Raw genomic sequence first — 17,219 nt, 5'->3', positions numbered from 1 at the left:
CTAAAAAGCAAGCAGTATTCTAATCAGTATGGATGTTGTTACCATGGCTTGCATCAACTTGTCATAGGAGTAGTAGCACTCTTATGTCCATTGGAAATTTTTGGTGAGAATTCCTAATGAGCAATAGAAGTTTCAATGTGTTCTAGCCACTCTAAGTTTGATTCCATGTTTATGGTTGTTGCTGGGCCTAGTTCAAAAACATGGATAGGCTAGAGATATCATCTTCTAGCTTTTATCCACCGTGTTCTTAGAGGTGTTGGTACATCTAACACTGCTAGTAGATGCATCCAGTTCTCTAAGTCCTCAAGCTTAGGCAATTGTGCATAAATTGGATTCTAGAGATCCTTGCCTTATGATTATGCTATGTTTACATGGAATTCACTAAGGTTTCTTTGATATAGAGGCTATGACTCATGGGATGGGTCTTCCATGTCGAATCCTCTTCCAAAACTTCATCTCCCTTTCTCAAGTTTATGTAATTTGAGCACCAATTGTGCACGAGTTGGGAGATTCTTATAAAATTTTGTTCTAGAATTATGTCATAGGAACCTGGTTTCATTTTGAAGTCCATGATGAAAAACGAGTGCCTATAGGAAAGATGGAAGGCATTAATCATGACATCTTTCAATATTCCTATTGGCATAGCTATAATGCCATCTATTAGCTTCATCACAAGAGTAGTTTCATTAGCAGTCTCTAGCTCTCCCCAATTCTCCTAACATTCACAAAAAATGTAATTGCTTGATCACTCAATCAATTTGATCATGCATCAATCTTTCCATACCTATTAGACTAGGAAAAGTAGGTTGTAGATGATGTGGTTTTTAAAAACCTAGTTCCTTTAATTTTGGGTTGTCGTGTTGTGATTGCAAGAGTTAAATTTGTAACATTCCAAAGAATTTGTATATGGTTGCAATTGTGTGATGGTTTTGTAGCACATGGCTTTGATTAGACAATTCTTTTGCTTGATTCCACTTGCACTACAATCGTTTCATCCAATTATTATTCAAAATCATGCCCTTACTTGATTAGACAATTCTTTTGCTTGATTTCACTTGCACTACAATCGTTTCATCCAATTATTGTTCAAAATCATGCCCTTACTTGATTAGACAATTCTTTTGCTTGATTTCACTTGCACTACAATCGTTTCATCCAATTATTATTCAAAATCATGCCCTTACTTTCTCCATGCATGAGTGCATGCAATGTCCCAAGCAACATTTGAATGGGTTTTATGCTAGGAGTATTGTAGAGAACATGATAACAAATTTATTATGAGTAGCATGGGAGAGAGATTTTAAAAATGGTGGATCCTATCAAGTATAGCATGGAGGAGCCAACAAATATAGGATTGACAAGTCTCCTTTATATTCTGACAGATCTTACATGGGGTCACACCTCCTATTGAAGAAGCAAAATTTTTATTTATTGGCCTTGCATGTTTTTCATAGATTCTCATGGCTTTGCTATGGGATGAGTATATTGATTGTGTTTATGTTGAAGCTATCAACCTCATGGAGAAGCATTTTCCAAAGATGCTAGGGGGGCGGGAGCAAGAACGAGTTAATTCATAACATTCACCAAACCTAGGATAGCAACACCTCTAGATACCCATGTGATTCCTCGTGAGAAAACCAATGGCGAGTGCACATGATAAAGTACATCTACGGATCAAGGATGATGCTAACTCGTTGGTCACAAAGAACTCCCAAACATGCTATTTGGGACTTTAAAAAGAGTTATAATACTTGCAAGGAGAAGCAAGGTTGGACAAATTGAGCAATATTAAGCTTGGAGAAAGCATTTGGTAACTTTAAGCTTGGACAAAGCATTTGGAAAACACCATTCAATGACAAACCTAAAACTCATGACTTCTTTTGAAGAACAAGGGATTTGATTGTGTCAAAGGTATGTCAAGACGTTGCTAGCCCAATAACCTTCCTTTATGCATCGAGGTTCATGGTGCCAACACTATTCTATATCTGTAAACTTCTACTTGTTTTATGGTTGAGGATTGTAAATCTAGTTTTCTAAAAATGTTTGATAGTAGCATAGCAACTTGCACCCATTGCTACACCATCTTGCAAAAAGGGAGCCTTCTCAAGCGCCACATCTGATAAGAAACTTTTCAACCAAAGATGGCTAAAGACAGAGACAAAACCAGACAGGGGTAATGCTTCCTTGCTAATATACAAAGTTGACAAATGGATTCCCTAACCTTGCTTTCAACGGACCTTGGGTTGAGTGCCAATATTTAACATAAAGCATTGTTACGTATTAAGCTTGTGTGACTAATATCCTTTTAAGTTATTGTAAAAACCTACATGTGTAGGAGAGGATCATGTTTCCACCACTAGCATTCTTCTAATCAAATAGGTTGAGGTGAAATTCATTTGACTAGACGTCCAAATTTTTGTCAAGGACCATATTCAAGAGCGGTATCTACTAACCTTCAATGATGCCCCTATGGATGGCATTCCTCATAAAATTGAATATTTGTCAAAGGCCCTCCCTCAATGTTGATGGCATTAGACCACCATACAGGCACATTTTAACAAGTGTTCCCATGAGAACACCCTCTAATCTATATAATTGTGTTTTTCTTTGTATTGTAGAGGCTTTCATTTATGCATGCATGCATGTGTGCACGCGCATGCATGCACACACCCACACATGTGCACACATGCCCATACCCACACATGCATGTGCAAGAGAGACTATAGTATCACACAACAAGATGTTAAGTGACACAAATTAGTTCCTTTCTATTAAAAAGAAAAGAGCACAAGGTAGAAACCATGGCCAATGCATAGGTAGAACAATGCATTTCCTATCGCAAATATGAGTACTTCTACCACCTCTACTATCGTACAAGTAGCCTCCATTCTCATAAGACATGGGTCCACATTGATGCACTTAGAAAAGGTAATAAGTAGCCCAATAAGATTGCCATAGGTAGGAGACTTCTTGGACTACCAAGGCTACCACTTGCATAGATAGAGGGTATTGGCTAACAACTACTAATCACACATATTATGAGAGGCACAAACATCATACTCCTTATCTACTCGATTCAATCATCTCTCTCTCTCTCTCTCTCTCTCTCTCTCTCTCTCTCTCTCTCTCTCTCTCTCTCTCTCCCTCCCTCCCTCCCTTTGTCCCCCCCCCCCCCCTCTCTCTCTCTCTCTCTCTCTCTCTCTCTCTCTCTCTCCCTCCCTCCCTCCCTCCCTCCCTTCCTCCCTCCCTCTCTCTCTCTCTCTCCCTCTCCCTCTCCCTCACTCTCCCTCCTTCCCTCCCTCTCTCTCTCCCTCTCCCTCTCTCATTCTCTCTCCCTCCCTCTCCCTCTCCCTCCCTCCCTCCCTCCCTCCCCCCCCCCCTCTCTCTCTCTCTCTCTTTCTCTCTCTCTCTCAGGAGCTCCCTGCCTCCCTCCCTCCCTCCCTCCCTCCCTCTCTCTCTCTCTCTCTCTCTCTCTCTCTCTCTCTCTCTCTCTCTCTCTCTGTGGAGCTCCCTCCCTCCCTCCCTCCCTCCTTCTCTCTCTCTCTCTCTCTCTCTCTCTCTCTCTCTCTCTCTCTCTCTCTCAGGAGCTCCTTGCCTCCCTCCCTCCCTCCCTCCCTCTCTTTCTCTCTCTCTCTCTCTCTCTCTCTCTCTCTCTCTCAGGAGCTCCCTGCCTCCCTCCCTCCTTCTCTCTCTCTCTCTCTCTCTCTCTCTCTCTCTTCCCCCCCCCAATGCATATAATGTTCCTCCTCGTCCCCCTTGCATATAATGTTGCTACTTCCCTCCTTTATAGGCCTTTTCCTACATAGACTCCTCTCCTACCTTGCATCCTTTCCTAACGTGTCCCCTTAGTACCTTCTCTTCTAACACATTCTCACATGGCCTTGCCTCTCCTCCACCTTCCTTACTCATTGAGCCTTGTGTGTACTCCTCCCCCAACATATGCAGTAGCAACAACTACTAGCTTTAATCTCCCTCTCCCTTTACAATTAATTTTTAATAATCCCATCCCATTGTACCATTCTACGTGAGGTCTATGTGCATCTTCAATACATTCCACCACATATTAGGTCATTACCATTCACAAGATCAATTTCTCAGAAGGCTTTGAAAAATAAATGTATTGTTTTGTCCAATGACGATTCTAGTTGAAGGTCACAATGTCATAAATCTATTTGTGCATCTAAGTGCAGAACATGTAACAACACTTTCTAACTTGTCCAAGAAGACCTTTACTCCTAATGTATCATAAGTTTTATGCATACTTATCATTTTGCAAAGTGCATGGCTCATATGTGGACACTTAGGTTTACAAGTTTAAAAACATTTGGCTTTAGACATGTAGCTTACAATTGCTTTGGTATGATTTTTTATATACAATGAATATTTTTATACGTAAGAATTAAGAATTTTAACCATATACATATAAACATGGCAACACAATCTCTCCTCAAGATTAGTTGTCTCCACCCCACCATGTGGGAATAGCCTACCATAACGGCTCCACATAATGTTTCTTTGTTTCTTAACATACTTTATATAAATTCATAAGTAAGAGTACCTTTAGCCCAAGCAGCTTTATAGATTCAACCTATTAGATTCCAGTTTTGATGCTTTCTAGCTTTGAGTTGTTTAGTTGCTACTTATATAAATTTATTCAGTACAATTATTCCTTTGATTTTTGTGTCTTTGTTATATAAGCAAAAAAATGATCTACCCAATCTAATCTAATAATTAATGTCATTAAATTTTTGGATGTGTAGTGTGATAGACTTTTATATTATTTCATATAGTACAAGTTATGGATTTTATAGCAATGTCTGGAGGCAACACAGTAGGTTCATGAAGTGAGTCCCCCAGTTACTCATGAACTCAATGGGGCATTTTGGCAAATGACACACTCAAATAAGAATCAAGCTATCCTTCTAGGCTAATTTATTGCATAGTGCTCTAGCTTCTAGTGGCTACCAAGATAACCTTACTTGGGCTAGTTGGGTAACTTGCTTGAATAGTCCTGTGACATTGATTTCCCATCTTTCAAAGGATTATCATGGTGTACTTCTTGGATTCAATGGCATATGATTTTCAAGAAAGGGTTTTCCTATTGCTTGACAAATGCTACTGCTTTGATAGTAGTGATGGGCATCTGTCCCATAGAGGCCTACTCATAGAACCTTTTTGGTAGTGAGTTCCACTCAAATTCCCACTTACAACCGTTTTTTATGCCTCCTTGAGCATGGCTGGTCATTCATGAGCACAAATTGCATCTTCCATGGTGTACCCTTTGAGTATAGAGCATCAAATGGCCTATTATTCACAAAGGTAGGTTCAATGACAAAACAAATTGGGAATGTGGATCACTTGTTGAGCTACTCATGCTTTGTCTTTGCTTGTTGTGTCATGGTCCGTGAGCATCACTTGTTCCTTTGAGTAGTCTCTATTGTTTTGCTTAGATTCTTGCTACTTTCTTGTCTTTACATTGGTCAGTTGACATTGACTATTGTTGCGAGGCTTTTAGTCTAGTAGTGATGGGCATCTGCCCCATAGAGGCCTACTCATGGAACCTTCTTGGTAGTGAGTTCCACTCAAATTCCCACTTACAACTGCTTTTTATTCCTCCTTGAGCATGGCTGGTCATTCATGAGCACAAATTGCATCTTCCATGGTGTAACCTTTGAGCATAGAGCATAAAATGGCCTATTATTCACAAAGGTAGGTCCAATGACAAAACAAATTGGGAATGTGGATCACTTGTTGAGCTACTTATGCTTTGTCTTTGCTTGTTGTGTCATGGTCTATGAGCATCACTTGTTCCTTTGAGTAGTCTCTATTGTTTTGCTTAGATTCTTGCTACTTTCTTGTCTTTACATTGGTCAGTTGACATTGACTATTGTTGTGACTTTTTGTTCGAGGCTTTTAGTCTCTCTTCATCTTGCTCAAACTTGAATCAAACCCCAATATTCTCTTCATGATTGTCTTTCTCAATTGTATTGTCACATACAGGAAAATTAAAGTGGACAAGAGAGCTCAAAATTTGGACCCATAAGGGCAACACTCAGTTCACTTGATACTGACACAAAGGGTTTTGTGTAACTATACAGGCCACATTGAGAATCTACATGATGATTTAGAGACCATACATTTGCATGAACACATTATGAATTATCTTCAAGCACAAAGTCTTAGATGTACCAATCCTCCTAACATTACCTTGTATTTTAATTAAATCTTGTCTTTAGAATTGCTACCATTGGAAGCTAGATTTTGAATCCTTAAGTGCAAGAGTGTCATACAATGGTCTAAAAAGGTTAACCGATATCCACTTACATAGGTCTTCATCAATGGGTCTCTCCACTCATGTCATCGAAGGCCCTTCCATTAACATAAATTTACATGAGCATGCTCGCCCTATCTCAAATTTGTAGTTGCTCCAATTGTGCTCAATTGAGGGATTTTGCATGGATTGGATAGTACCTTCATGACAAGGGCTTGGAAAAATGAGGACAAATGAGTCATTGATACTCTTAGACTTCCTATCCTTGCTAAGTTTAATCATTCTTGCCAAGCACCCAATCTACGTACTTGTAAATAAGCCTTACTTATTACAAAGTGTGCACAATTGCCTTACTTATTACAAAGAGTGCACAGTTGTCAATTAGCCAAGTGTGATGCTAAGAGAGAATTCCATGCTTTCATGACTTTTCATTGATTATTGGGATATATTATCAGCATGTAATATTCAACAAATTGCATTATCTACTTTACATTGAGTTACACACCTTGTGGTAGACCTATTCAATATGTAGGAAACATCACGTGGGTGATCCTCCTTCCACATGTTTGGTTTTACTTTCTATTGTGCCCAAATACATTAATTGATGCACTCATTGACAAGATAGTAAGAAATAAGGATACAATATGCTATGAAGTGACCCTTGTTATCGCTAACCAATTGAGAAGATTATACCTTTTGTTGTTAATCTTGTGTCTCCTTTTGCTCTTGGCTCCACTTCTTAAGGTCTTTCTTATTCTCTTCTTTTGCAAAGTTCCTAGCTTGGTGAGACACATGAGGAGCATGGTTCCCTTTGGTGCACCACATCTTAGATCTTTGATCTCCAATGAACCATCACAAGATTCATGCAATATACTTCCAACTTCCTATGAGGCTATAGGTGCTCTAGTATAAGATACATTTTATGGAGTGTATATATGACATAGTCATGATCAACAACTTCATACCTCCAATCTTAAAATATATGACATAGTCATGATCAACAACTTAATACCTCCAACTTGATACTTACTATGAGGCTAGAGGTGCTCTAGTATAAGATACGCTTTATGGAGTGTATATATGACATAGTCATGATCAACAACTTGATACCACCAATCTTAAAATAAATCCTTGTCAAAGACAACACTCATGTCTTGTCACATTCTAGGGTTACAATGCATGCCGGTCCCAAGGTCATGGTGTATGACAAATTATTGGTCAAAGATTCTCCTAGAGTTGTGGCATGCCTAATCCATTAGCTAGATACAAACCATGGAAATTGACATTACATGGGCAATACAACAACATGAGCGTCCCCTTCACAACAACTGCCCTCTCCTATAGTCCTGGTCAACCTCTCCCCCTCTTTGTCTCAACAATTTCGAGGGCCCTTGATGAGTGATTAGATGGAGGCATCTCTTGTGACATTGAGTCCCTAATGCATATGTGAGTTGATAGTGCTACCTAATATTGCAAAACAAAAGCTACTATAGAACTTTATAAGTTGATTGGTACTCATCTAAAATGCATGGGATTGAATAGAGGAGGACTTTGAACCATGTGACCTATGGGATGACATAGCTGCATATGAAAAAAAACAAGACCTTACACTAGCATGTCTTTATAGGGGAAAAACCCTGACATGAGTCAAAGGAGATAGGCTACCAAAAGATAGAATATGAAGAGATTTTCTAAATAGAATAGACAAATAGGTATAGTAATGTCCTTAGGTTTATATAACATAGAGAAGGAGGAGCATAGAAGAGCAAGCAAGAGATTGGAGCTCTAAAATACAAGAGAAGAGGACATTTGAGGTAAGCAAGCTCCCTCTTTCTCCATCATTATCTTTCTCTCTTCTATTACTCTTCCTCCATCTTCTTCTTTCATTTTTTCATGAGAACAAAGGAGGAGAGAAGCATGATAAGAGAAAGGGGAGGAATTTTTTGAATAGTTTGCATGGAAAAAGAAAAGGAGAAGAGATTTGAGAGGTAGGGAGCATGAAAATTTTTTACATTACCTCCTAGACAATCTAAATCCTCTTTTGAGAAGAATGCAAAGTAGAAACCTTCAGAAAACTTAGAAGAACTCAAACAAAAAGCCAAAACTTATTGAATAAAAAGTAAAAATGACATAGAAACAAAGATATCTCAAATGAAAAAGTGAAAGAGAGAAGGGGATTTTGAGCTTGAAGCTAAAAGCTCCAAGCTCATTTCTCCTTCAAAAGGGAAGTGGAAGAGGATACAATTGTGGAAGAGGGTAGGAACAAGTGATGGGTGTGAGAACATAAAATTATTCCAAGTGAGTGCCCAAGCTGAAGAAGGTGAGAGGGGAGGGTTCTTAAAACATGAAATGTGAAACTTAAAAATTTATTTGGGGCTTTGGAATTTTGTGCCGACTTATTCAATATTTTCATAGGATATTCCTAGTAATCCATTGGAAAAAACTAGTATACCTATAGATATACCAACAAAATAGAGCTCTATTTTTTATGCTTTTAGGTGCAATTCCAAACATGACATATTTGGCCATTAAGGAGGTTGTGTGCATATGAACTAATAGAGTGAATCATCATAAGAGGAAGACTTGGGGCATGAGATTATAGAGTGGCTTCATAAGAGGATTGCATGTCCATGCAATGATGTAGGTTGTACATTCGACATGAGCATTGTTTTGTCATGCAGCACATCCAAAGTTTCATGGGAAGATTTTGGAATTCCAAATGAGTGAGTTTCTAATTTCAATCTGCAAGTGTACCTATCTTTATCCTATCTTTACTATTCATCATTATGTAGGTTAAGGGAGCTCAAGAGGACCTAATATTGGCACTCCATACAACCATTTGTCACATCAATGTAGACAAGCTTCTAGGAATGTTGGGGATGGAGGGAGATCACGCTTGGAGTTGAATGAGGAGATGACATCCTTGAGGACACACCTGAGGATCATTTTAAATCTCAAAGATGAGGGAATGGAGGACATGATGGACATCACCAAACATGTACATGTCTAGTCTAAGTCTGAGGCCATGATGCGGTAGTTACAATCAACCCCCTTGTATGAGGGCACACCTATGTTGAAGCTATGGGCTTGCCTTGCGATTTTAAATTTGCAAGGACATATAGGTTGTTAGACACCAACATCTCATCTTTATTGTTGTAGTTTAGAGTTTGAGAGTTTATGACTTAGGGTTTATGGTTGCAAGTTATATCAATCATATCATCATATTACTAAGGTTGTGTAATATTATGATTTGGAACAAATTGCTCCAAAAAATGTTGTTGTAACCAAATACCATGCCATAACAAGAGATGAAGCAAAGAAGATGTTGAAGAGTGTTGGCATTGATTACAATACTATTCATGTTTGTACTAATGATTGTACTATTTGGCAAGAGCACAAGATAGTCTCCAACATGGGGCCACACATTTAAATAGTTGTGTAGAAGTTGCTCTTTACACTCATAGTTCTCATATGGAGTCATGACATGAATATCCTTATAGGTATCTAATTGTACCCTTGTGCCTTTTCTTACATTATCCACTTTGTAAGCTTTGTTTGTCAAAACCTTTTGGAGTATTTCTTATCAACTACACCGATCATCTCCACATCTAGATTCATATTCTATAAATGAGCTCCATAGTTATCTAATGGTACCCTTGTACCTTTTCTTACATTATCCACTTTGTAAGCTTTGTTTGTCAAAACCTTTTGGAGTATTTCTTATCAGCTACACCGATCATCTCCACATCTAGATTCATATTCTATAAATGAGCTTCATAATCCATCATGATTTATGACATGTTTAGCATTGGCTCTGCCATTTACAGCACACAATCATTGATTGGTTTACTAGTCTTTGATCCAGGAGGACGTCCTTCTTTCTTCATCCCTTTAGTCTATTTTCTAGGTTTTGTTCCTTCCCAAAGGTAAAGGATGATTCAGAACCTCAAAGGGGGAATTGAAGGTTTTGGGCATTGAAAAAGTAGGAGCACAAAAAATGCAAGTGCTAATTGTAGCAATTAAAAATTATACAAAAAGCATGTGACCAAGAAGATTTCAGGCCATTTAATGGTATGACCGATATCCCAATGGTATTGATTTTGGGTGAATTTTTACAAGGACAAAGGATTGAATTGTCATCCCCAACACAAGAAGGAATAACAAAGAAGAGTGAATTGAGATGGAGCAAACATATAGATTCAACAAAGACAATCTAGATGAAGCTGGTCAACATGGTAAGTGTGATTGAGTCAATCAAGTCAATTAAGAAGAATAAAGTGATGAAAAAGTTGATGCTACCCTCCCAAGCACCCCACCACATAGCCCACACCAAGGAGCTGATGAAGCAAGTGGACCAAAAATGAGTATCCCCACTCTCCTGTTCAAAATTTATTGAGAATGGTGCGATCATGTAAGTCATTTGGGAGGAGGAGTATTTGATGTATTTCCCCACCATGTTCACCACAAGGCCATTAAATGGTATGACCAATACCTTGATTGGCATTCAAAACATAGGATGGATTAAAGGCTGCATTCTTAAAGGGGTTTTAGGACAAATTCAGCAACAAGTAGGATGCATTGCTAAATCTCAACCAAGAAATGGACAAAATTTTGTATGATTTTGTCATTGCTATGGCTGCATCAAAGGGATGGTCTTTACATCAGATGGATGTAAAGAATGCCGAGGGTGTCGACCAACTAGCTCACCAATCTGCAAGATGAGATGGTGTTAAGATCATTGGTGATGAGTGGCTTCACTTTTGGAATGAAGTTGCACAACATAAAGATAACATATCTAATGAGGACGAATGATGAATTTATCCAACAAGAAATTGCATTAGAGAAGGGGAACTGAGAACTGCGAAAGAAAAAGCGTTAAACAAAAAAATCATATTACTTCATTGTCCCACATTCTAGGTTCGTGGTGGATAGGGCGCGAGGTGCTAAGGTAAAGAGAAAGTGAGGGAGGGAGGTATTTAGAGAGAGAGAGAGAGAGAGAGAGAGAGAGAGAGAGAGAGAGAGAGAGAGAGAGAGAGAGAGAGAGAGAGAGAGAGAGAGAGAGAGAGAGAGAGAGTTACATTATTTAGGTGGTAGGAGGCTTCTATTCTAGTTACACCAAATTACAAATATGAGTCACATCTGTGGCCTTGCAAAACCCATCTATTATATTTCCCTCAAGGCAGATCAAAAGCTTTTCAACTTGGAGCTAATCCTTTGAGTGACTTAAATGATTGCATCTTTGAGTGACTTGAAGGTTTGCATCTTTGAGTGACTAGAAGGTTTGCACTTCGACTGACCTAACTACCCACACATGCAGGGCCAAATCAACAATCTTTACATTGACCTCAAACTAGCTATGTATCTATACTCTACACAACCATGGCTTGATGTTAACACCACTTTTCTTTGGTGCTAACATTTTCCCCCCCTTATGAATTCATCCATGTCCTCATGGAACTGATTAGGTGTGCTCTCCTACTCATGATGCTCCCAAAGTCACCTTTTGTTAATGATTCTATTGCCGGTCTTCTTTCGGTCTTGCATAGCCAGGGTACATCTTGCTTTTAGGTGTCACAGTTTGTTTTGAAGGTTGCATCTCTCAAAACTCATAGCTCCTTCATGCTAATGCAACCTCGATTTCATCCATGTTAGCAGGCTATGTCATCAAGCCGTGTCAATAAGCCACATCATCATTGACACATGGTAGCACTTTTAGTCCACATCGATAGCCCAATCAACAACTTACCATCTTATCATAGCACCACATCACTCATAGTGCTTCATCACTAAACCCTCCACTAGACACACTTTGCATGCACAAAAAATGCCACATCATCATTGTCATTCATGTTGCACTTTTTCCTATTTAATTTCATGCATTACATCTTGGATAGTGAATCAATTTTGAGCCTCTACATCATCCCATAGAACAAACTCCGTAAAGTCCATATCATATAGACCAAAATGAGTACCAAGTCATAGATACCTTTGTATACCATAAGGTCAAGCTAGCTTGCATGAAAGGGGGTGTACATCACTACTACACAAGGGGCCATTTTTTACGCTTATTTGCAACCGTTTTAGGTACATAAAAACTAAAAAAGACATTCCATTAAAAAAAGTAGTGAAGCATTTGTAACCACATCGCCTTTGGTATATTGATCAAAATAACCACCATCAATATTATCAATGGTATTCACATCGGTTTATTCAATGGTTTTGCCAATGGACTAATATTTGCATTGATATAAGACATGGTAAGTGTTTATACCACATTGAGATTGTTAAAGGATTTATAGAGAGTAGTTTTGTATATTTGCCATAAATATTTTGGTTTGCACTATTGATATAAAAAAGACAAAAACGTTGAAGGCTTCCACACCAACTTTGAGTCAAAATGACTCCATATAATCATAATGAAATAAAAAATTCAAACATCATCATGAAAATACAAGTTAATTGGACTTCCATGGTAAGTAGTCTAAGAAATGGTATTTACATCAAAATTTTTATCCTCAACTATATCTTGCATTCCAAATAAGTCTATCCCTAGTCCTATCCCAGAATCTCCTATATCTCTAGGATCTATAGTTGCTAAATCTTGATCCACTAGTGGTGACAAAAATGTAGTGAAATCAGTAGGACATGTACTATCCATGGATCCCATAGAAGATGATTCATCCTCTTCTAAGACTTCTTCTCCAGATCAAATATGCCATGCTTGTGAATGGTCCAAATATGCCATGCTGAATAATCTCCCAAAAGTATCCATCAAGGGATGTGTACTTAAGTCTATAAGGAGAGTGGATAACATCATTTAAAGAGCACCCATGAGAAGGGGACGAGCATTTTCTGAGAGGACTTATGCTCAACTTGCTTAGTCTATAATAGTCCCTCTTGAAAAAAATTACATTGTAAAGCAAATTTCAACCTGTGTGAACATAAGCTCAAAAAATGTATGATCTTAGTCATGAGATGGAATAATCGATATGTAAATGATAAAAACCTATAATATCATAATGGAAACAATGTGTTGAAAATAGGTAATAGGATTTGAAGTTTGATCTATGTAGGAACCAATGCAAAAAATAGTCAACAATGTGAATTTACAAGGGCGGCATATGTAGTGCAGATATGTGCAACTGTCCTAAATCAAAAAGAGAGATTGTTCTACAACAGGTGGAGGATTGATTTTTTTTGCTAATCATTGTTATGAAGAATCTTCTAGAGCATGTAGGAGGATAGGTTTTGTGATCTTCAAAGAAGAGGTTGCATACACAGTTTGTATGAGAACATGAAGTTAATTGGACTCTCTACATCAAGGTCTTGGGGCGGCTAGAAATAAATTATAGCCGTGCGATCGAAAGGACTTCTTTTTGGGAAGTTGCATCCCCATGCCCGAGCTGTCACCATCATGAAGATGGACTATGCGGTTGCCATCAATCCCTGGAAGATGGCTGAGGATCCTCGAAATTATGAGGTGGCAACACAGGAAGATGAATCTGCCATCGCTATCTCTGTTAGGTCCCTAGGACCTTGACTCTCGGGAAATGCCTAGGGGAGGCATTTCCTTCACCATTGTGGCTTGCAAAGAAAGACATGGATAGGCAATCAACATGTGGTGTATGAGTCAATTAGATATGTTAGATCTTAGAAGGAGAGGTGCTCCATAGAGCTAATGTTGAGAGTTCACGCTCAACATCATGTGATCATGTGTGCATAGCACCATCACGTGATCATATGTGCATAGCACTAACCTTATAGAGTGCTATAAAGGAAAGGGTTAGATCCCCTAACCCTAACCCTAACCCTAACCCTAAAAGGGTTTGTATATATTCTATTTTTTCAACTAAATCTAGTGTACAGTTAGTCATTTGTGGTGTGCTCTCTAGCTGTGCCCTCTCTCCTCATCTCCACTCTTCTCCTCTCCCCTCTTCATATTTTGTCATGGTATCAGAGCTCCCTTGCCTTCCGTTGAGGCATTGCGATTCTTATGAGAGTGATTGAGAGATTGATAGATCGAGAGAGATTGAGTGTTCCATTCTCTTCCGTTGAGAGAAAATTGCGTCCATTGGAAGAAGATTTCCGTCATTTGTTCTTGAGAGATTTCCATCATTTGAGAGAGTTTATTTGAGTGTTTCTTGAGTTGAGAGAGAGAGAGAGAGAGATTCTTCATTGAGAAAGATTTGAGAGAAAAGAGCGATCTATTCTTCTTATTGTAAGAGTTTCACTCCTGAGAATTGTTTTCTCTTAATCCGAGAGAGAGAGAGAGATTCCTTGTGAGTTCTCCTATTGAGAGAAATAGGGAGAGTGTAAGAGGTAGTCTGTACATCAACTTTGAGAGAGAAAGAAAGACATAGTTCTGTTTTTTTTGGAGAAGTCCAAAAGCCACCAAACAGCCAGCATCTACAGTTGCCTCTCCATCGACTCCAAAGCAACAAGGGTGGCTGACTAGCTACAACGACTTCATCGCATCCGAGTCTTTGAAGAAGCCTTGTCTTCGCTTCCAATCGACTGGATCAGTCTGCCATCCTCAAACGAGCAGCAACTCGGCTCAGCAACGTCCAGCAAGGTAGCGCACGTCGGCTCAACAACAAGCACCTTTGCGGCTTCAACGACTAAGGCTCATCATCTCCATCAACAACAAACGGCATCTCCAACACCATATGACCTGCAGCTCTAGTGAATGACCTCAAGGCCGAAGTCTTCGGTCTACTAGGCTGTGAGGTTTGGTGTAGAGTCGCGTGCGGAGCGTTGTCATTGGGGAGGACCTTCACTTGCAAAGTCTCTTGGATTCAAAGGCTTTGACTGCCCATAGACTCCAGCATGCCGACCAACTCTTGACGGACCTCCGATAGCGCCGCCTTGCCTTCGCCATCGACCATCTCTCCAACCTAGGCAACCTTCTCCAAACGGGCTCCCGGCTCCTACCAGCACCTAAACGACATCCTACAACAACCAACAGCAAGAAGCAGCGCACGGCTAACCTCCTACGAGCCTCCAATGAATGCCTGCGACCTCTCCAGCGTGCTTCGCAAGCAAGGAAGCAACTAAACCGCTCTACAATGATCTCCTTCAATGCAGCAACGATCACCTCCTCTGAGCGAAACTTTGCCGCCTTCATCATCAGAGAAGACGATGAAATTTTGAGATTCTATCAGCATCTAAAAGATTCTGACAAGCCACATCATCATTCTATCGATGCCATATGTTATTTCGTCTGCCACATCAGCAAACTCTTGCGTCTGCCATGTCATCACCTTATCTACATGCCATGTGTCATCACACATTAGTTGCCACGTGTCATCCCTATCCTCTTGCCATGTCAGCACCTTATCTGCCACGTCACCCTACCAGCTCAACTGCCACATCATCAATGCCACATCAACAGACACGTCACTTGTGCCACGTCAGTATACATGTCATTAATGACACGTCATCAGGCCATGTCATCAGTGCCACATCACCAAGCCACATCATCACTGCCACGCCACCTCTGCCACCTCAGCAGCTTCAATAGCATTTTCACATGAAGGATATCTTCATCACTATCACCTGTGATGATCAAATCATCAACATAAATGACAAGCAGCATATCATTGCCACAAACCTTGTAATTCAGATCAGATTTTATATACTGCAGTTCTATCTTCACCGACAGTATAGAGATTTCACTTGGCATCTTTAGTGTATTTGCAGTTGATTCATACAGAGATCTCAACGACACTTTTGAGTACATTTCTTGCACCATGTCGACTAGCAACCTCAATCTGGAGGCATCTGCTAAGTTAGACAACTCCAATTACGATACATGGAAATACCGAATGGAGACCATTCTTGTACTTCAGAACAAATGGGAGTATGTCGATGGGTCTACACCTAGACCATTGGCCGATCTAGCTACCAGTAGCTCTACTCCATCTGTTATCACAGCACTAGCAACAGAATCTACATCGGGATCTACATCTACACAAACAATTTCCGCACCAGTAGTAGATCCTGCCATTGCTTGAGCTCAAGCAGAATGGGATAAGAAAGACAAGTATGCCTATCACCTAATAAAGCAGAATGTGTAAGATGTCATGCTAGGACAACTCAACACAGTTAAGACATCAAAAGAAGCATGGGATATGTTCGCAGCTCTCTACGAGTCCAAGAACACATCTAGGATTCTCACCCTGAGAAACCAAATCAACTAGAGTTTCCGCAACAGCAGTGAAATTGGTCATGCTTATGTACTTCGCATTAAAGACTACAACAATCAACTTGCAGCAGTAGGAGAGACTATGAACCCCGCAGAAATGGTTCAACTAATCCTGAATGGGAGAGGGATACGAGAATCTAGTCCAGAGAATTGCCATCCAACGGCAAATTCCGACACTGGAAGAACTTCAGTCAGTTCTACTTGGTGAAGAACTCAGGACTCAGGCCATTCAAGCACGTAAAGGTCATTCTAATGATAAGGCATTCACAGCTTCAGACAGAAGCAGAGGCAAAGGCAGAAGCAGAGGTAGATCATATCAGAAAAGTGGTCATCATCATTAGCAACAAAATCAAAGTCAGAATCAGCATCAGCATCAGCATCATTATCAACAAAATCAAAATTAGCAAAGAGGAAATCATTCCAATCGAGGAAGATTCCAAGGACGAGGGAATGCATCCACCAACGTGTCAAACATCCAGTGCAACTACTTCACAAGTTTGGACACTATGAAAGAGATTGCCGCAAAAAGCAGTACGATCAAGGCGGTCAATCCAGCAGTAATCGAGGGAATTCTCGAGGAAGAGGAAATCATCGTGGTGGACATTCTAGTCACAGTCATTTTGCAAATGAACATGGAAATATGTTTCTTGCAAGCGAGGAATTGCATTAGACTAATACAATGCACCTAGACATTGATTTCAATCCCAAAGAGGATTTCAGTTATCAAGTCGACCAAGTTGAACA

This window comes from Dipteris shenzhenensis, chromosome 20 (assembly GCF_047967505.1).
Source record: "Dipteris shenzhenensis isolate YYH24624 ecotype China chromosome 20, Dip_SZ_1.0, whole genome shotgun sequence".
NCBI classification, from domain to species: domain Eukaryota; kingdom Viridiplantae; phylum Streptophyta; class Polypodiopsida; order Gleicheniales; family Dipteridaceae; genus Dipteris; species Dipteris shenzhenensis.
This window is presented reverse-complemented; position numbering follows the sequence as displayed.